The following is a 21,154-nucleotide window of genomic DNA, read 5'->3' as shown; positions in this document are numbered from 1 at the left end:
CAATTTTGAGGAGGCCTTTTAATGCTTTAGCCCAGATTTTATCATAACTGTAATTAAGTAATTGTCATCTGTAATTGTTTGACATTTGTGAAAAGCGAAAGTGGGTTCGAGGTGACAACTGGTCGCTGAACGTAGCCACGGTCACGGGATAAACGTTTTGCCTGACGAAGGTGTGGATTGGTTGTATTGTTCTCCCTAGAAATCACATAGAATTGTACTTTAGAAATGTCGATATAATGGGACACACGTTGTATGAGGAATTAATCTCCAGACAGAAACTGCCTAGCAACGGCGTTTGGATCTTTCTCGATGTTTCCAAGGAGTATATAACAAACTTTTGACAGATATTGCCTAGCAACAACGATTGGAACCTTCTCGATGTTTCCAGAGAATATAACAAACAAATGCAGTCGTATTACGAAAAAGATTTTAATCAGAGAGGCATTCGTGTGATCGCCTTGGAAAGTGATACATCAAGTAATTTTTTCCGAGTGATTCGGCAAACGTATTTTTTTGTGTTATAAAAATTGTTTAAAGTTTTCCCGTTGACCGTGGATTCGTTTGAATCCCGGATCATTGTTTATAGCGTAAATTAAATTTAATATTTGTAAATTTATCAATCGTTAATTTTCATTATTCGTTAAATTAGTAAATCGTAAGATATATTATTCGTTTCTTTTATTGTTCGATAAAACTTATTATTCTTTAATCTAATTAATAATTTAATTTATCATTTGTTAATCAATCATATCATTTATAAAAATTCATTATTCATAATATTTGTAAAACCTTGTTTATTCGTGTAAATATATTCTCTGTTTTGTAAAACAATGGCTAATTCAAACGAAGAGTCGTTACGCGCCTTAAATCTTAATGTTAACCCGACATATATATATTAATAATAATAAAAGGTTATTCTTATTTCTAATAATTATACCATGATATACCGACACAAAGACGCACCACACAGAAGAAACTAATAGAGAACGCTTTAAGCTTGGCAAACTTACCGCCCGACGAATTTGCATACACCATAACCAAAACCCAGGACACATGGCTCTGATCACAGGAGAAGCGGTCCATATAGTCGAATGCATTCCGGTATCACACCACAGGAACTCCGCCCGGACGTGCGCCAAACGTCGCGATATTCAGCACCATCGTCGTTGGCCACGAGCGGAATATATACCCAAAAAGACCTCGACGCACTACGGGACCACGTCATGTTCCCGGCAGAAAAATCTGCAGTCTTGAACACATTGGCCAGAGGAGCGACAGGAAAAACAATCGTCCCTGGAACAGTAAACATCCTGGGAATGATGGACGAAAACACATTAAGGACAATAGCGAAAAATACCGTATCAAGCTTATGGACTGGTTTCATGGAATTTGGAACTGTCAGTGCAGCAATATTTGGAATACTCGTAATGTTTAAATTAATCAAGACGATAATAGATATAGCCATATACGGATACCAGTTACGTGAAACTTACGGATGTGGAATCGCCCTATTAGGAGCAATATGCGGCTCAGTCACCCACCTGCTACTATATCTCAAAGGAAGACGAAATATCGATGATCAAACATCACAACCTCAAGGGATATCGATAACACCGGTAGTCACTCAACAACCAACGACATCTACGTCCGCCTTGAGCGAACTCAGAGACACCATCAGTCAAATTTCCTTTGGAAATTTGAACTCCAAGGGCGGGGGTGTCACGTCCCGCGCTCCGCACGCGCCGTAACAAGAACAAGAAAACCATTCTATACAAAACGCGCGAATAAGGATTTGAATGCACAAACGAACACACGGCGCTACGAAACTAAAGGAAGGATTAACAAAACGAGGGCGACTAATAGATCCAACCAATAAACAAAACACATATACACACAACTCTAAATAAACCTACCAATAACCGACTTGCAATTTGAAAACTTGTGGTTCAATATAATATAAATCCAACCAGTATAAAATAAAATAAATAGAACCAGCTAATGGATTGAACGAGTTACGAACCAAACAAATAAACCAGGAAATAAGAATAACTACAAAAGGGGAAATAATTGAAACGCCAGGAATACATGTATATATAAATATATTTTAATCAATCAACTTGGAGAGTTGCATATAAGTATAAACATATATGCCAGACATGTAATAAACTAGTAAATATTAGAGACAGTACTTCCAATACTATGCAACAAATACAATATTATCAATTTATGAAATATAAGTATATATGAAGTCAAAAACTAATAGTCTAACGAATACATAAAACATACAATATTGTATTATTAAAGAAATAAAAGTTACATTGTCAGAAACATATATATATGTGTGCGCATTCTATCAAACAGTAATCTAAGATACATACTTAAAACTAGCCTACATTCTGGTAAAGAGTTATAAAATAAGAACTACATTACGAAACATGCATGTCTATATATAAATATATATAATCTATATTCTAAACTAAATTACTACTAATGTGTGCGCATTCTACATTATTAAATCAAATTAGTAATCTAAGATACATACTTAAAACCAGCCTACATTCCGGTAAAGAGTTATAAAATAAGAACTACATTACGAAACATGCATGTCTCTACATAAATATATAAATAATCTATATTCTAAACTAAACCACTACTAATAATCTACAAAAGAAATAGAACACACAACGCAACACTTGGGACTAAGCGACAACCTATCGATAGGCCAAACGCTCAAAATAATTAACACCGCAACGACTTGAGGAATTCTATTATCAAACACAAGTATGTAAACACACATTAAACACACAATAATCTAGAAACAAAACCTTCAATACTATGTTGCCACAATACAAGATATATATGTATATATGAAATCAAATGATTGACACATAACCTCAAATACACAACATTATATCGCTAAGGAATCTAAATGAAAATCACATTGCCAGAAATATATACATATATACGTGTGCGTGTGCGTGTTCTATCTTATTAAATGAAGTTAATATAAAATAAATATCGTATGATAATAAATAAATAAATTTCGTATGAATACTACACTGCCAGAAGAAATATGCATATGAATACGTATATGTCGGAGATGAAAGAACACCGGAGCCTTTGGAATTTTGGATAATCCCGCAACATTGTAACCTAGAGTCTACTATAGCTGTAATTGAACAATTGTAGTTATTCAACCCGATTGTAATTGTTCGAGAGTCGTGATAATGAGCTTGGGCTCGAGGCAACAGTCAGTCGCCGAACGTAGCCGCGGTCACGGGATGAACGCTTTGTCTAACAAAGGTATGGAGTAATTCTATAGCTCTCCTTAAAAGAAATATTCGTGGCGACACGAGACAATAAACATTCTAACGGTTTCTGTCCCGTGGCTCGCCACGTGCAGACCCTATTCTTCGAGTAAGATGATTGCCAGATGTCGATGCGTCTCCGCAGCACATGTTCGGCTAGCCCGAGAGCCCGTTATAAATCTTAAGGTTTAGTTAACTAAAGTCCTTCAAACAGACAAACAGTCTTTGTCCCAACTACGGGAAGATAGGGGAGACATATTTTTCAACTAGTGGCGTCTCCCACTAGCAGCTTTCCCTCGAGGGCGGCTAACATCCTTTTCTAACCACCGATATGGAGATTGACCAATTAGCAGCAACGCCAATTTCCCTTACTTTCTGAACGAAGGCTTTTCTCGACGAATCCGATGATCTCGTGTCCTTAGACACACCCTATTATAGTTTTCCTCTGTGGCATCATCGGGACAGGAAGGGCATTCTCTCGCTCGCGATCTGATCGATCAAGGAGTAACGCCTTCGCGATCAGTGATTATTTTCAGACTTTGTGTGAACGTTCGGTTGTCATCCCGTTGGCCGCGGATTCGTTATTGAACCTAGGATCATTGTCATTAGTTTCTCGAGCACCTAACTACCGCGGTTACTTGTCCGGTTCTATAATAATCGTATTTGCACTAGTCAATGTCTTCTCCATTGCATAACGACAACGTGTAACCCAAACGAAGATTCGTTTCACGCCCCTAACCCTAATTCTAATGAAAACCCGACATATATATATATATGTGTGTGTGTGTGCGTATGTTTTATATTATCGAACACTCTATAAAATAAACTACTCAAAACAATAAATAACGCTATCGAAGAATTACAAAACATTAGTCATATTAAAATGACACACAACATAAATATATATATATATGTATATTCACACGAACAATACTATTGTCACTTTAAACAATATTAATAAATAAATGTTCTAATTGCGGTAGAATAAGGAAAAACGAGCGACAGACGGAAAATTACTTCGATATCAAACAAAACTAAAGACCCGCCACTATAACTTTACTGATAACATTTATGAGCAGCCATGTTAGATTTACACGTGCGCATCGGAACAACTAACGCGCGTCATGGCGACAGGAATATTAGGGATTAATGGAAGTCAGGCGCGAGAAACAAATCATGAAAACACATTGTTAACATTTTTCTTTAATAAATTCTATGCGCAACTACACTGTCAAATACAAATGTAAAAAAATATATATATAGATATATTATTAATTAAAAAAAAGGGGGGAAATATAAAATTAAATATATTTAACAAACATAAAATAGATAACCTTAACATTTAAAATGTATATATATATATATATATGTCGGAGATGAAAGGAAAGCCGAAGCCCTTCCTTGGAAATTTTGGGAACATCCTCTAGTACCTTAGCCTAGATTTTATTATAGTTGTAATTGTTTAAGATTTGTAATAAGCGAGATTGGGTTCGAGGTGACAATCGGTCGCTGAACGTAGTCACGGTCACGGGATGGATGTTTTATCTAACGGAGGTCTGGAGTGGTTGTATGTGTTTTCCGAGAAATGTGGTTGTGGCGGCATGCGGCCTCGAGAGCGGGCCGAGCCACGTGTGATGTTGCCTCGGAGGTGCCGATGCAATGGGACATACATTGTATTTAGTAATCAAAACTCCAGGCGGAAACTGCCTAGCAACGGCGTTTGGAACTTTCTCGATGCTTCCAACGAGTGTGCCTAGCAACGGCGTTTGGAACCTTCTCGATGCTTCCAAACGGGTATAGAAAACAAAATGCAATCGTACAGGGAGAAAAATCTCCACGAGGCTGGCATTCTTGCGATTGCCTTGGAGAGTGATACATCGAGCATTTTCGACGATCGCATTTGCGTCTAAGTTAGTTTCGCTTAGTAAGGAGTTATCCCGGTGACCGTGGATTCGTTTGAACTCAAACATTGCTAATAGTATTATTTAATTTAATTATTCGTAGATCGTATTATTCATTAGGCTTAGTGTTTGTTAGACTTATTATTAGTTGTACTTATTATTTGTTAAGCTTAGTGATAGACCTGTATATACGTGTAAATAAAATCTCGGCTTTGTGAAACGATGGCTAGTCCACATGAAGGGTCGTGATCCGACATCAGAAGTGGGATCAGAACCGTTTAAAGTGCTACAAGAGCAAATGGACCTTATGCGCGAGTTAATTCAGACGCTAGCGCACAAACCGGGGGAGCAACGACCGAGTACGGAATCTAAGGATGCAACGTTACCACGTTTTGACCCCGAAGGCGCGGGCGCCGATCCATCCGCGTGGTGCTCTCATGCTGATCTGATTTTGAAAGACCACCCGATGCAAGAGAGTGCGTTACTTTCCGCTCTAAATCGCGCCCTAAGGGGTTCTGCTGCGCATTGGCTTTCACAAATGGTGCGCGGTGGAAAGCTTACCTGGCCAACGTTTAAGGAACAATTTCTTTCGCGTTTTGGTGGCAGAGAGACAGCCGCTTCGGCGTTAATAAGGATATCCAGAGAACGACCGTCGGAGACTGAATCTCCGGGAGCGTACGGTAGTCGCCTCCGCTCCATGCTGCAGATGAAGTTGCAAGATCTAACGATGCCCGAAGTGATCAATGCCCTCGCCCTTTATATGCTGAGTTCACAAGATCGACGCTTTCGGCGACTAACGCTCGCGAATAATATCAGGACGGAGGACCAATTTCATGATGAAATGAGGATTCTCCCTTACAACGATCAGCCGACATTTTCGCCAAGAAATTCACTAACGGAACCTGAAGCTAAACGCAGCAGGCTATCAGTTCCTCGGATTAAGTGCTACCGCTGTGGTGCTCACGGACATAGGAGAACGGAGTGTCGCCTGCAAACACAAACGGGGAAGGAGCAGGATATACGAAACCCGAAGGAAAAACGACCAGCCGCATCGTCGAAGGTGACCTGCTTCAAATGCCACGAGGAGGGACATATCGCGCCTAATTGCCCATCATCGCGGAAAAGAAACTACGATTCCATTGACGAACGCCGGATCGACTCCTGTGTAGTAGAAGCTCCGGCTGGTAGATTAAGCCATCTGGGTGAGTCGTATCCATTTTACTTTGATTCTGGGGCCGAGTGTTCGTTAATCAAAGAGTCCCTAGCCTCGAAATTTTCGGGTAAAAGAATAACCGATGTGGTAGTGATGCGGGGGATCGGGAATACTTGTATTAAGAGTACACTTCAGCTTTTGTCCACTGTTCGTATTAACGATCTTACATTGGAGATAGTTTTTCATGTCCTTGCTGACGATTACCTAAAATACGACATCATGATTGGTCGCGAGATTTTGAGCCAGGGATTCGACGTAAATATCGCGCAAGATAGCCTCGTTATTTGTAAAACAAAGGTCGTTAACGCTTGTGGTAAAGTCGCGGAAGATGCGGTCAACATTAACGAGGTTGACACTGATGTGGTCGGTAACTATAAAGATCGATTAATCTCTGTTCTCGAAAAATTTAAAGAATCATTCATTACGGGTTTCCCGCGTACTCGCGTCAGTACGGGCCAGTTGGAAATACGGCTAATCGATCCCAACGTCACCGTGCAGAGAAGCCCTTACAGGCTTAGCGTGGAAGAGCGAAGAATAGTACGCGAGAGGATAGACGAATTAATTAAAGCGCAAATTGTAAAACCTAGTAATTCGCCGTTCGCGAGCCCTATAATACTCGTGAAGAAGAAGGACGGCTCAGACAGATTGTGCGTAGACTTTCGAGCGCTGAATAAAAATACGGTCGCGGATCGGTATCCCTTACCCCTTATTGCTGACCAAATCGCGAGATTGCAGAGTGCGAGATACTTCATTAGCCTGGACATGGCTAGCGGATTTCACCAGATTCCCATTCACCCTAACTCGACGGAATATACTGCGTTCGTTACCCCCGACGGTCAATACGAATACGTGACGATGCCGTTTGGGTTGAAAAATGCACCAGCCGTTTTCCAGAGAGCCATTTTCAAGGCCTTAGGCGACCTCGCTTATTCGTATGTCGTTGTTTATTTGGACGACGTTCTAATAATCGCCGACTCAATAGATCAAGCTCTAGAAAGGTTGCACACTGTACTAAACACTCTCGTAAACGCCGGATTTTCTTTCAATTTCGCTAAATGTTCTTTTCTGAAGACGTCGGTACTTTATTTGGGATATGTAATTCGTAACGGAGAAGTTCGTCCAAACCCGGGAAAAATACAAGCTTTGAATTCTTTACCTGCACCGTCGACCGTCACACAGCTTAGGCAGTTTATAGGTTTGGCCTCTTACTTCCGAAAATTTATTCCTAAATTTTCGCAAGTGATGAAACCCTTGTACGCACTCACTTCTAGTAACAAGCACATAACTTGGACGGACAGGCACGAAAAGATAAGACAACAGATAATTTCCGTTCTGACCGACGCGCCGGTGTTAATGATATTTGATCCCAATCGTCCCATAGAGCTACATACCGACGCTAGTTCGGAGGGGTATGGAGCTATTTTAATGCATAGAGTCGAAAAGGAAAACAGAGTCATCGAATATTATAGTAAAAGGACCAGTCCCGCGGAATCTAGGTATCATTCGTACGAACTGGAGACACTAGCAGTAGTAAGCGCCGTTAAGCATTTCCGACACTACTTACATGGACGGAAATTCTTAGTAGTTACGGACTGTAATTCTTTGAAAGCCTCCAGCAACAAAGTAAACTTAAACGACCGGGTTTATAGGTGGTGGGCTTATTTGCAAACATTCGATTTTGACATCATGTATCGAGAGGGTAAACGAATGGCCCACGTAGATTTCTTTTCGCGAAACCCCGTAGACTTGAATCGCCGTATGATAGACAAGGTCGCAGAGAAAGAGATTAATCTGGCCGAGATCTCCGAAGACTGGCTATTAGCGGAACAACGTCGCGATCCGCAAATCTCCGAAATCGTTAATAAATTACAGAACGAAGAGCTCGCGGAAGATATCGCGAATACCTACGAACTGCGATCCGGTACACTTTACCGTAAAGTACAACGAAAGGGCAGAACCCTTTGCTTACCCATTGTTCCGAGAGGTTTTAGATGGTCCGTCATCAACCATGTGCATCAGTCAATTATGCACTTAGGATGGGATAAAACGCTCGAGAAGCTCTATGAGTATTATTGGTTCGAGGGAATGGCGAAGTATGTTCGCAAGTTTGTCGAGAACTGCCATGCTTGTAGAGTTTCGAAGGCTAGTTCAGGTAAAATACAGGCTGAACTGCATCCTATACCTAAGACCGGCATACCGTGGCATACGGTGCATATGGACATAACGGGCAAGCTGAGTGGCAAGAATGACTCGAAAGAGTATGTCGTCGTCTTGATCGATGCCTTTACGAAATTCGTGCACTTATATCACACACGCAAATTGGATTCGCTCAGCGTTATCAAGGCACTTAAGTCCGCCGTGTTTTTGTTCGGTAGTCCCTGTCGGATAATAGCAGATCAGGGTAGATGTTTCACGGGCCGGGAATTTCAAGAATTCTGTGCAAGCAAACAAATCAAAGTTCATTTGATCGCGACCGGTGCAAGTAGGGCCAATGGGCAAGTAGAACGTGTTATGAGCACGTTAAAAAATATGTTCACAACGGTAGAAACGACCGGGCGTTCATGGCAAGACGCGATCGGGGAGATGCAATTGGCTTTGAATTGCACCATCAACCGCGTAACCAAATCGAGTCCTTTAGAGTTATTGATTGGTAGAGCAGCAAGACCGTATGACTTATTACTACCTGATAACATCGAGGAAAAAGAAATAGATATCTCCAGTGTAAGACAACAGGCAATAAAAGAGATGGAAACTAGTGCTAGGTATGACAAAGAGAGATTCGATAAAACCAAAGCTAAAGTAGTTAGGTTTAATCCTGGTGATTTGGTACTACGCCAAAATGAAGAAAGGAACCAGACAAAATTGGATCCAAAATTCAGGGGTCCGTTTGTGATATCGGAGGTCCTGGAAGGAGACCGATATACCTTGAAAACACTGGATGGGAAAAGGTCATACAAGTACAGTCATGACAGGTTAAGGAAAATGCCGGATAGTCGCATTCCTGCGGAGTTGGATGTCTGTTGTGATGACGAGAACAGTGACCATGGCGATGTGAGTACCCCGATCCCAGAGGATCGTAGAATTATATGAGCCCAGGTGCGGCCATGGGACGGAGTTCAGTGCGGTCAGGCACTGGGAGTGACGATGTCACGAAGCTGGGAGCCGGTTTAGTACCGACAGCGACGATGTCACGAAGCTGGGAGCCGGTTTAGTACCGACAGCGACAATGTCACGAGGTTGGAGCTGGTTTAGTACCGATAGCGACAATGTCACGAGGTTGGAGCTGGTCTAGTACCGACAGCGACAATGTCACGGATTTGGAGCTGATCTAGTACCGACAGCGACGATGTCACGAAGCTGGAGCTGGTCTAGTACCGACAGTGACAATGTCACGAGGCTGGAGGCGGTCTAGTGTTGACAGCGATCGTGTTACGAAGCTGGTTATGTAACGAACTTTGAGAGTATGTGCGATTCGAAGGATGAGACCCATTTGGGTGTGAAATCGAGAATGGTCCGTCATGTCATTACGACCCGACTGAAAGCACGCAGAATGCAACTGGCACTTTGAATGCTAATCACAATGACACTAATCTTGTTTCCTTTTGTTTTGTTAACGAAGGTACACCCGAGGACGTGTGATAGTCAGGATGGCCGTGTCGGAGATGAAAGGAAAGCCGAAGCCCTTCCTTGGAAATTTTGGGAACATCCTCTAGTACCTTAGCCTAGATTTTATTATAGTTGTAATTGTTTAAGATTTGTAATAAGCGAGATTGGGTTCGAGGTGACAATCGGTCGCTGAACGTAGCCACGGTCACGGGATGGATGTTTTATCTAACGGAGGTCTGGAGTGGTTGTATGTGTTTTCCGAGAAATGTGGTTGTGGCGGCATGCGGCCTCGAGAGCGGGCCGAGCCACGTGTGATGTTGCCTCGGAGGTGCCGATGCAATGGGACATACATTGTATTTAGTAACCAAAACTCCAGGCAGAAACTGCCTAGCAACGGCGTTTGGAACTTTCTCGATGCTTCCAACGAGTGTGCCTAGCAACGGCGTTTGGAACCTTCTCGATGCTTCCAAACGGGTATAGAAAACAAAATGCAATCGTACAGGGAGAAAAATCTCCACGAGGCTGGCATTCTTGCGATTGCCTTGGAGAGTGATACATCGAGCATTTTCGACGATCGCATTTGCGTCTAAGTTAGTTTCGCTTAGTAAGGAGTTATCCCGGTGACCGTGGATTCGTTTGAACTCAAACATTGCTAATAGTATTATTTAATTTAATTATTCGTAGATCGTATTATTCATTAGGCTTAGTGTTTGTTAGACTTATTATTAGTTGTACTTATTATTTGTTAAGCTTAGTGATAGACCTGTATATACGTGTAAATAAAATCTCGGCTTTGTGAAACGATGGCTAGTCCACATGAAGAGTCGTCGGGCGCCCAAAATTCGAATCGTGACCCGACATATATATATGTCGGAGAGGGAAGAACACCGGAACACCTAGAACTTGGAATAGTCCAGCAACAGTGTACTCCAGGGTCTACTATAGCTGTAGTCAAACGATGACAGTTAGCTAATCCGATTGTAATCGTTCGAGACTGGTGATGGTGAGCTTTGGCTCGGGGCGACGGCCCGTCGCCCAACGTAACCGCGGTCGACGGGACGGGCGCTTTGTCTAGCAAAGGTATAGAGCGACAGTATGACCTCCAGTACAGGAAGTATCGGGCAGTAAAACATTCCAACGGGCCCCTCAGACAATGAATACCCAAAGTTGAGGCACTTGCGCGACACGAGTACCGCTAGCCCGAGGACCCGCCATAAAACCTAGGTCACTTCCGGCAATTAAGAGTTTCCTAATGGACAGGCAGGTTGGTTCCAAAAGCGACCGATGGAGACACGGGGGTCGGGCATCCTCGGGACGGGCACTGGGGCATTCTTGCTAGAGATCTGAGCGAGGAAGCACGGAGCGTCTTACGATCAGGAGCAGTGCACGTTTGAGTTCTACTAAGCATATCTATCACCCCGTCGGCCGCGTATTCGTAACCGAACCGGAGACCATCGTCATCAGTACCGCGAGCATCTAACCCCGGGTTGATCGCCGGTTCTGTACTCTCGATATTTGCGTTAATAAACGGTGTTTGCGTAATATCGCAACGATGGCTGCCCCTCAGGGCAACTCGCCGAACGCCCCCAACCTGATCCTCAATGCAACCCCGACATATATATATATGTCGGAGCGGACATTAGAATTAGGGTTAGGGGCGTGAAACGAATCTTCGTTTGGGTTACACGTTGTCGTTATGCAATGGAGAAGACATTGACTAGTGCAAATACGATTATTATAGAACCGGACAAGTAACCGCGGTAGTTAGGTGCTCGAGAAACTAATGACAATGATCCTAGGTTCAATAACGAATCCGCGGTCGACGGGATGATAGATGAACGTACTCACAAAATCTAAGTCGGACGCGTAATATTCACTGGTCGTAAAGAGTTACTCCTTTCATCAATGAGATCGCGAGAAAGAATGTCTTTCCCGTCCCGATCATGCCACAGAGGAAAACTATAATGGGGTGTGTCTAAGGACACGAGATCATCGGATTCGTCGAGAAAAGCCTTTGTTCAGAAAGTAAGGGAAATTGGCGTTGCTAATTGGTCAATCTCCATATCGGTGGTTAGAAAAGGATGTTAGCCGCCCTCGAGGGAAAGTTGCTAGTGGGAGACGCCACTCGTTGAAAAATATGTCTCCCCTATCTTCCCGTAGTTGGGACAAAGACTGTTTGTCTGTTTGAAGGACTTTAGTTAACTAAACCTTAAGATTTATAACGGGCTCTCGGGCTAGCCGGACATGTACTGCGGAGACGCATCGACATCTGGCAATCATCTTACTCGAAGAATAGGGTCTGCACGTAGCGAGCCACGGGACAGAAACCGTTGGAATGTTTACTGTCGCGCGTCGCCCCGAATATTTCTTTTAAGAAGAGCTATAGAATTACTCCATACCTTGTTAGGCAAAACGTTCTTCCCGTGACCGCGGCTACGTTCGGCGACTGACTGTCGCCTCGAGCCCAAGCTCATTATCACGACTCTCGAACAATTACAATCGGGTTGAATAACTACAATTGTTCAATTACAGCTATAGTAGACTCTAGGTTACAATGTTGCGGGATTATCCAAAATTCCAAAGGCTCCGGTGTTCTTTCATCTCCGACATATATATGTCGGAGATAAGAGGACACCGGTGCCTTCCCTCTGAAACCTCGGGAAAATCCATAAAAACATTGTAATTAAAATCTACAGTTGTAACTAAACGATTTGCCGTCATTCTAATCAATTGTATTTGTTTGAGACTTGTGACAATGAGCTTGGACTCAAGGCGACAATTAGTCGCCGAACGTAGCCGCGGTCAACGGGACGAACTCTCCATCTAACAAAGGCATTAAGTAATCCTATAGCTATCCTTAAAAGAAAGATTTGTAGCGGCACATGGCAGTAAACATTCCAACGGTTTCTGTCCCGTAGCTCGCCACACGCAGATCCTATTCTCCGGGCAGGATGTTTACCAGATGTCGACGCGTCTCCACAGTACGTGATCGGCTAGCCCGAGGACCGTCATAAACACTAATATCTAGTTACATAAATCCTTCAACAGATACACAGTCTTTGTCCCAGTTACGGGAAGACAGGAGAGACCTATTTTTCCACGAACGACGTCTCCCACTAGCAACCCTCCCTCAAGGGCGGCTAGCATCCTTTTCTAACTACCGATATGGAGATTGGCCAATTAGCAGCAACGTCAATTTCCCTTACTTTCCGAACGTAGGATGTCCCCGACGAATCCGATGATCTCGTGTCCTTAGACACACCCCGTCATGGTTTTCCTCTGGGGTATCACCGGGACGGAAAGTCATTCTCTCTTGCGACCTCACCGACAAAAAGAGATTAACGCCTTACGGTCAGTGAATATCAACACAGAATCCGACTTAGATTTTTGCGAGTGCGTACGACTACCGTCCCGTTGTCCGCGGACTCGTTATCGAACCTAAGACCATTGTCACTAGCGTCGCGAGTATGTGGTCATTGTGAGTTTGTGTCAACTCTGTAACAATTTCGTGTGTGTCAATAAAAATAACTTCAGTGTAAAAGAAAACATGGATAGCTTCAGTGAGGAATCCTTACCTGTCCCAAGCCCCCGCCACGAGGACGACTCGGGCCCAGACTCGGAACTTGACTCGACATATATATATGTCGGAGATGAAAGAACACCGGAGTCTGTAATTGAACAATTGTAGTTATTCAATCCGATTGTAATTGTTCGAGAGTTGTGATAATGAGCTTGGGCTCGAGGCGACAGTCAGTCGCCGAACGTAGCCGCGGTTACGGGATGAACGCTTTGTCTAACAAAGGTATGGAGTAATTCTATAGCTCTCCTTAAAAGAAATATTCGTGGCGACACGCGACAGTAAACATTCCAACGGTTTCTGTCCCGTGGCTCGCCGCACGCAGACGCTATTCTTCGAGTAAGATGATTGCCAGATGTCGATGCGTCTCCGCAGTACATGTTCGGCTAGCTCGAGGGCCCGTTATAAATCTTAAGATTTAGTCAACTAAAGTCCTTCAAACAGACAAACAGTCTTTGTCCCAACTACGGGAAAATAGGGGAGACCTATTTTTCAACGAGCGGCGTCTCCCACTAGCAACTTTCCCTTGAGGGCGCCTAGCATCTTTTTCTAACCACCGATATGGAGATTGACCAATTAGCAGCAACGCCAATTTCCCTTACTTTCTGGACGAAGGCTTTTCTCGACGAATCCGATGATCTCGTGTCCTTAGACACACCTCATTATAGTTTTCCTCTGTGGCATCATCGGGACGGGAAAGGCATTCTCGCTCGCGATCTCACTGATGAAAGAAGTAACCCTTTACGACCAGTGAATATTACGCATCCGACTTAGATTTTGTGAGCCCGTACATCCACTATTCCGTTGACCGCGGATTCGTTATTGCACTTAGGATCATTGTCATTAATTTCTCGAGTATCTAATTACCACGGTTACTTGTCCGATTCTATAATAATCGCAGTTGCACTAGTCAATGTCTTCCCTATTGCACAACGGCAATGTGTAATCCAAATGAAGATTCGTTTCACGCCCCTAACCCTAATTCTAATGTAAACCCGACATTCATAATGTAAAAAATGTATATGTAATACAAAAAGAATGTAGAATATAGGTACTAATGTTTAATCTGATTTTCTGTAATTTTGACAGTTTTGTAATCTTTTATTTTTATATTTTTATATTTTCTATATCTTTGTGCTCTTGTATTTTTTATATAATTCTATATTCAAGTAACAGTATAAAAAGGATACGAAAAGTATGGAATGGCAATGCATGTAACGGTACGTGAATGTTACGCGTGCGCAAGATAACCAGGAGAGGTTGTATAGGAATCAAGAGGTCGTTGGACAAAGAGAACGTTTTTTAGCATTACCTTATGTTTAAGACATTCATATATTCTGCAGATATTAGTTCCTATCAGTATACCCACGTCGTTATTAACAAGATGTTTATGTATTTCCATTATCTTTGCTCTAAAGTTCACTGTTATTTTGGGAATTTGTTAAAAAATCTCTTAATCCTTTTAGGAGATGTATCACTCTAAACTGAGATCTAAACTCAGATCACAGGTTTTTTTTATTTTATAGATTAGATTCACAATTTGTCCAGTTTGGACATTTGGTAGAATTTTTTAGCTGTTAGATTATTATGTGGGTAGCTACCCCCAGTGGGATACCATCTTCGTGTTTGTTTGGTTGTGTCCTTTGTGAGGTCTGCTGGGTATTTCCCTTTCAGCCTTCTATCCATGTTTGAGGTGTTGATCGTTTCCGCAGCTAGCCAGTTTGGCTGTGTTCCTATTCTTTCTTTGTATTTTTCTGCGTGTCTGCTAATTTTCTCTTTGACCATTGGTATTCCCAGGTCCTTCTGTATGCCTTCGTTTCTAACGTACCATGGGGCGTTTACTATTGTTCTAAGAATTTTAGCTTGTACTGTCTCTATTTTGTTTATATGGCTCATTGCCGCTGCCCCCCATAGTGGTATTCCGTACGTCCAGATTGGTTTTATGATCGTTTTGTATATTTTTAATTTATTTTCTATGCTTAATTTGGATTTTCGACTTGTTAGCCAATGCATTTGTCTCCTTGTTGTCTGTATTTTGTCTATTATTGATTTAGTATGCTGTTTCCATGTGAGTTGTGTTTCTAGGTGGTCTAGTCCTAGGTATTTGACTTGCCTTGTTTGCGGTATGTGCGTGCCGTTCAGTAGGATGTTTGATGGTGTCTGTTTTCGCAGTGTGAATGTAATATGGTTGCATTTATCGGGGTTTGCTTTTATTTGTTTATCTTGCAGCCACTTTTCTATTTTTGTGATATGTTCTTGTAGTAATTTGACTGCTGTTTCTGGGTTAGTGTGCCTGACTAGTACAGCTGTGTCGTCCGTGAGTGTCAGTATTTTGCTATTGGTAGTTGTTGGTATGTTTTGTGTATAGTATTGATCCTAAGACGCTTCCTCGCGGAACTCCTGCCTTGATGTCTTTAACTTCAGAGTATGTGTCCTTGATTTTTATTACGAAGGTTCTGCTGCTTAAGTAAGATTTTATTAATTGGTATATTTGCTCCGGAAATTGTTTCCTGATTGTTTGTAGTAGGCTTTCGTGGTTTATTTTGTCAAATGCTTTATCTATGTCCATAGAGAGGGCTGTACAGTATTGTTTGTTTTCTAATGCTAGTATTATTTCTTTAATGAGCCTGTGCATTTGCTCTATAGTGGAGTGTATGTTTCTGAATCGAAATTGGTGATCTGGTATTAATTTTTCCTTCTATATTATTGGTTTTATGCGGTTGCATATTATTTCCTCTAGTATTTTGGAAAACACAGGAAGTAGTGATATTGGTCTGTAAGATGCAGTTTGGTGTGGTTCTTTGCCTGGTTTAGGTAACATTATGTCCTGTGCTAGTTTCCACAGTTTAGGAAAGTATTGGATTCTTAGTATTGCATTGAATATTATTGTCATTAGTGTTATCGCTTTTGGCGGAAGGTTTTTCAAGATTTTACCATTGATTAGGTCGATTCGTGGTGCTTTATTGTTTTTTGTTTTCTCGATTATGTTTCTAATTTCTTGTGCTGTTGTTTTAGGTATGGTATAGTGGTTGTCAGTTGAGGTACTAGTGGTAAACGCATCCTCGTCCGTATGACATTTGGGGTTGCTGTTGTTGATATTATGTGGTATAAATGTGTTTCAAAGGTGGTTGGAAAATTCTTCAGCTTGCTCTTCGTTGCTTCTTGCCCATGTGTTGTCTGCCGTCCTGATTGCTGGGACTAGTTTTATTGGTTTCTTTTTTTTTCGTGGCTTTCCATAGGGAGTAGTTGGAGTTCTCGTGAGCAGAGAGTGACTCCATGAATTTTGTGAATTCGTTATTGTTGTGCACTTTTATTTTGTTTTTTATTTCCTTTGCAAGTTTGTTTAGGTGTTTTTTGTTTTCTCGTGTTCTATGTTTTTGCCATTTTGCTTTCGCTTTTCTTTTTTCTCTAATTTTTTCAAGTATGTCTGATGGAATTATTTTTGTTTGTCTGTTGGTTGGTTCAGGTATAGTGGTTGTCCATGATGCTTCTTGGATAGTTTCTGTCAATGGTGTTACTGCCTGTTCGACGTGTTCGGGTGTTTCCAATGGGATGCTGCAACTGGTTTTGCTCTCGATTATTTCTTTAAAAATTTGCCATTTGGTTGTCCTGTTGCATAGTGTCCCTGGATTGCTATAAAGTATTAATTTGTTTCTGTAAGCAATTGGGCTGTATGCAATGAGGCTGGGTGTTATTTTTAGTTTATTTGCGTTTAGTCCCTTTGTAACTGCAAAATCGAGTAGGCCAGGTATTTTGCTCAGGTCTGTCGGCCAGTATGTCTTCCTGTGGATAATATATTGAGGTTGTTGTTAATGTATTTTTCCAGGGTTCTACCTCGAGGTGTGGTAATTCTTGATCCCCATAGCGTGTGGTTTGCATTGTAGTCTCCCGTTGCGATATACTTGTCACCTAAGTGTTGAAAGTACTCTTCCCACGTTTGTGATGTCATTTTGTGTCGCGGTGGTACATATACTGCTGACAACTGTAAATGGTTGCTGCTAGTTTGTACAGTAACGGTGGTTGCTTGTATATATTCCTTACTAGCTTGGCTGTGTTAGTGGTGTTTAATGTCGTTTCTTATTATTACTGCGGTCCCTCCGTGTAATTTTCCTGAGGGATGCTTGGTATCATATATTCTGTAGTACGGTATTTTTATGTAACTTTTTATAGTGAAGTGTGTTTCCGATACGAGTAGTATGTCGATATTATTATTATACAGGAATGTTTTAGTTTCTAGGGCCCTTTGTTATAGTCCGTTAGAGTTCCATGCTGCTATTTCAAGCATGTCCATTTTTATTTTTTACTTAGCAAGTTTGTGAGTAGTTGTAACATGACTGTTGTTTGTTGTACTTGTTGCCTTAGTATTGTGTTTTTCTCACGTACCATTTTTCTTAATATCTCTGTACCTTTAATGGATTGTTTGAGCATTTCTTTGATTTCTGTATCGTCTTCGGTGTTGTTGCTTTGATTCTGTTTGTTTGTGGGCGTTGTTTGTCTAATGTTTTGGGTTACTTGCGCGTAGCTGCGGTTTCCTTGGGGATCGGTGTTTCCGTTTATAGCTTTTGGTTCATTTTATGCTTTCAATGTTGCTTAATTATCCGTTATACTTTGTTGTGGTTGGTAGTTATTGATTGATCTATTGCCAAGTGGTGGAAACTGTTTACGTTGTGATTGTTTTCTGATTTCGCATCCTTTATAGCTGGCTGGGTGGTTTCCATTACAGTTGTAACATTTTACTTCATTTATTTTCCCTACGTATGGACAGTGTGTTGTTAAATGCTTCGTATCGTATCTTGTCATATTGTTTATTGCTCTTGTTTGGTGACCAATTTTTGCTAATTCGTCACTTAATTTTTTTTGTGTTAGTTTTTGAATGTAGTCCTCTTATAACTATTTCGTAGCTCCTTTCCGTTTTCAGCTGATATGTGTGGTACACAGCGTTTTTTCTTTTAATTCCTTTATCACTTTCCTATAATTTTCTGGGGTGTTTATTTGAATTTTTACTTGTTCTAATTTTGTTTGTTTTATTGTGTAGTTTTCCTTCCCAACTATATCGTTTAGTCGATCAATAAGCGGGTCTATTATCTGGGCGTCGACAAATATTGGTGGTGGTTTTGTAGTTTGCGTTGATTTAGTTGTGTTTTTGGTTGTTGGGTCGTCTATTTCTTTCGTAAGTGAGCTGAAGGAGTTTCTTAATGGTAATTCTTGCAGCCATCGCTGCTTTTCTGTATCTGAATTTCCTGTTATTTTTCGTTTCTTGTTATAACTTGCCACCTTCCAGCTTTCATCCTGTTGGGTTAATTCGTTATTGGTAATATTCTCTTCATTGTTTGGTATTGTTTCCATATCAACTTCGTTTGTAGCTGAGCATTCCTGTTCTTCGTTTATTGGTTGGCTTGGTTTTGATATGTTTGTTGTTTTATTTATGTAGTATTGTTCGTCTTTGTTAATTATTTTTATCGGTGGGATGTGCTTTTTCGTTTTAGTTTTGCTTGTAGTCTTCTTAGTAGAAGACACGAGTTTCCACCATTTAGCTATGGGCGTTGCCGTTCGTAACTTTCTCTTCCCCACTTGCCGCACTTTTTCTGAAGCACTGTTTTACACGTCCGTTTGGCTCGGTTGCTCTGGCAGAACTCGATTTACAACATTGAGAACATTTATATCGAAAATTCTTTCTCGCATGAAGCTTCTGTATTAATACAAAAGGCACGAATTAAGATATATGATTGTTCACAAGTATTAGAGCACTTGCTGATCTTATAGATTTTATAGAAAATGTGATACATGATTGACCAAGATTATTAAGAAAATGAAGTTTACATCCGTATGAGATTAACGATCCGAAACACACACTTTGTGAAAATTCGTGACAGTTGGAGGAAAAGTAATGAATTAACGATTATGTGACAGCAATTAAAATCCGTCGATCTAAGGTCTTTATTAAATTAAATAGTTCAAAATTGTTTACATATTAGGTGATCCCATAAGTTTTTGTGTATATATTTATACACTTTTGTGTATATATTTCATGTGTCGATTTCTAAACATACGGCGATAAGGGACCAATGCACTTGAGCTTAGCTGATCGAGAACAGGCTAGAGTAGATCTTCGTGGGCATAAGATCGTAATATAGTGAACACAGTGACTTCTAACAGTAAAAAATCACGAGTGAAATGCGTATCCATTTTCGACATCTCATGTTATATGAATTTCGGAAAGAAAGTTCGGTAACAATTGCCAGGAAAAACATATGTGCTGTTTACGGAGAAAATCCGCTTTCATCTCGCACCTATAGGAAGTGGTTCCAACGTTTTAGAGCTGGGAATTTCTGTTTAGAAGAGGAGGTACGCTCCGGGCGTCCTCCTCAGACAGACGGAGATAAAATTCGGGATCTTGTTGAAAAATCACCAAGTTTGACAGTTCAAGAGATGTCAAATGTCCTGAAAATACCTAAGACAACGATTCATAGGTGTTTAAAAAAAATGGGGATGGTGTCAAAGTTGAACGTTTGGGTGCCCCATGAACTTACGGAACGGAACCGTCTTGAACGAACGACAACGTGCATGTTATTAATTGCACGTAATAAACGTGAACCATTCCTTAAACGCCCCTGGTAACTGGTGATGAAAAGTGGATACTTTTCGAAAACCCTGAACGGAAACGTAGCTGATCCCAACGAAATCAGCCACCTGAACGCTGTGCAAAACCAGGGTTACATCCACGTAAAGTTCTTTTGTGTGTATGGTGGGATTATAAAGGAATACTCTATTTTGAACTTTTATCTAGTGGTGATACCATTAATTCAGACAAATATTGCGCTCAGTTAGAAAAATTAAGGGAAGCACTAGCTGAAAAACGGCCAGGTTTAGTGAATAGGAACAACGTTATCTTCCACCACGACAATGCTAAACCGCATGTCGCGAAAAGCGTTACAAAAAAATTGTCTGAATTTAATTGAAAAATTTTACCACATCCCCCATATTCCCCAGACATTGCCTCATCTGATTACCACCTGTTCAGAGCATTACAACACTTTTTAGTAGCTAAAGAATTTGAAAATATTGACACTCTCAAAAATAGCATAGAAAATTATTTTAAAGAAAAACAAGAGAACTTTTATCGAGACGGAACCTACCAGAAAAATGGGAAGAAGTTGTACAACGAGAGGGGGATTACATTTTTTCATGAAACTGAAAGGTATGTAAACGATCTTAACATATATAACCTCTCGAAAAACGGCACGAACTTATGGGATGACCTAATAATTAAACAACTATAAATATATCAAAAGATTATAATAAAAGAATGTAATAGAATATCTAATGTCCGTACTTGTAAATACAACGAAAAACGTAACGTGTAGATTGCAGATGTTTATGAATGTAAAATTTGCGAAAAGCATATGAAAGTTATACACATAAAATATACAAATATTGATATATGCACGAAAACTATGCGTATATGCACAAAGATATGTACAATTTATGAGTAATATGTCTAATATTGATTTATTAACGTTATGTGAATTGATACAAAAGGATATTTAAC

General features: G+C 40.9%; 1 protein-coding gene across 1 annotated transcript in view; it reads left to right on the top strand.

The window, feature by feature from the left end:
* LOC143303324 (omega-amidase NIT2-A-like) overlaps positions 1-21,154 on the top strand; it is a 298,294-nt gene that overhangs the window by 268,280 nt on the left and 8,860 nt on the right. The gene's annotated exons all lie outside the window — the stretch shown is intronic.

The sequence above is a fragment of the Bombus vancouverensis genome, chromosome 11 (assembly GCF_051014615.1).
Source record: "Bombus vancouverensis nearcticus chromosome 11, iyBomVanc1_principal, whole genome shotgun sequence".
Lineage (NCBI taxonomy): Eukaryota > Metazoa > Arthropoda > Insecta > Hymenoptera > Apidae > Bombus > Bombus vancouverensis.
This window is presented reverse-complemented; position numbering and strand designations above follow the sequence as displayed.